This window comes from Anabrus simplex, chromosome 2 (assembly GCF_040414725.1).
Source record: "Anabrus simplex isolate iqAnaSimp1 chromosome 2, ASM4041472v1, whole genome shotgun sequence".
Classification (NCBI taxonomy): Eukaryota; Metazoa; Arthropoda; class Insecta; order Orthoptera; family Tettigoniidae; genus Anabrus; species Anabrus simplex.
The window spans coordinates 177,567,847-177,569,388 of record NC_090266.1 but is presented as its reverse complement, the minus strand read 5'-3'; the positions used below and the strand labels follow the sequence as shown (position 1 = coordinate 177,569,388).

Sequence of the window (1,542 nt, the reverse complement as noted above, 5' to 3'; positions counted from 1 at the left end):
TCGAACCCGGACCTCCGGGGGTGGCAGCTAATCACGCTAACCACTACACCACAGAGGCGGACTTTTTTCTCCGTTCGTAATGTAAATAAGTTTTCTTATCGTGTCACCTCCGTAGTATGGGATTAGCCCTTGAATAAGCGGCCTAGTGCCAAATAGGTTTTATAAATGTATTAGGAGTGCAAGTTACGCCTCCATTCAACTCAGAATTTTGGGCCATGTAATTGACCTGTTTCCTTACTGAATAGGCCTCAGTAGATTGGGTATTATTACCAATGTTCTTGTGTGCCTGGAGGGCAGATTGAAGGTGGAGTTTGGTGTGGGCTTTGAATAGGCTTGAACTTTGAGAGCGGGTTTGCTCTTTCTTAAAAGTGTATTTTCTGTGTGCCTCGAGGAGGCTTTACTGGGTAATTGGGAGCAAGTGCTCCTTGGCATGATTGGGTTTTTCTGCCCCTTTGTTGAACTTTGTACATAGGTAAAGTTGGGCTCATTGCTGAAGGATTGTGAGTCTGGGGCTCGAAGCCCAAATCCAGTAACAAACTGTAATTGTACTTTCTTAATTTGTTGATATGCTACTGTGTGCCTGTTGTACTTGTTATTTCTTGATCTTGAAAAGAAAATATAACCTTTGTTAAATTTTAAATTAACTCTAATTTCGTAGTTGAGACCTATACCACCCAGCACCTTCTTTCACCTCTGCTGTTCCACAGATACCTCGGAACACTTAACATAAAAACAAGCAAAAACACAACTCGGAATGTGGATCGGTACCTCGCCCAGGCGGCCTCATCTCCTATGCACAACAGTGGCCTTGTGGGGGGATGAGAAGACAGGAAAGGATACTCAAGGAAGAGGGAAGGAATCGGCCGCATTTGGCTGGAGGAGAAGTGGGAAACCGCAGAAAACCACTCCGAGGATGGCGGACAAGTGAGATGGGAATCGAAAACCCCTCTACTCAGTTGATCTCCCGAGGCTGAGTGAGACCCCTTCCAAGCCCTCGTACCACTCGCAACTGAGTTAGAGTAACAAAATTATTACACGGCGTATTCGTTATCCAATGCGCGACATTTTTCATTACGTAAAGTGACCGACACAATTTACTTGGGATACACGAAGCTCGTGCAGTCGTGGCCGAGTGGTTAAGGAGTCTGACTATAAATCATATTCCCTCTGGGAGCGTGGGTTCGAGTCATACCGGCTGCGTGAGTTTTATTCAATAGGACATAATGTGAAAACTGAAAATTTCGTCAATGGGGAAATTATCTTTTTTCTTTCTCTCCTTCTTTCTTTCTTTCTTTTTTAATCCACTTACCCTCCCGGGTTGGTTTTTACCTCGGACTCAGGAAGGGATCTCACTTCTACCGCCTCAAGGACAGTGTCAACGGACGAGTTGGCTGTGCGTTTCGGAGCGCGCAGGTGTGAGCTTCCATCCGGCAGATAGTGGGTCGAATCCCATTGTCGGCAGCCTTGAGGATGGTTTTCCGTGGTTTTCGATTTTCACATCAGGCAAATGCTGCCTTTCCTATGCCGTCATCCCCATAACAC

The 1,542-nt window shown here is 45.8% G+C and overlaps 1 non-coding gene across 1 annotated transcript; it reads left to right on the top strand.

Moving 5' to 3' along the window:
- Nucleotides 1-1,118: 1,118 nt before the first annotated feature.
- TRNAY-AUA (transfer RNA serine (anticodon AGA)) lies at nt 1,119-1,200 on the top strand. The gene has a single exon. It is a non-coding gene; the product is annotated as a tRNA-Tyr (tRNA).
- Nucleotides 1,201-1,542: the final 342 nt, after the last annotated feature.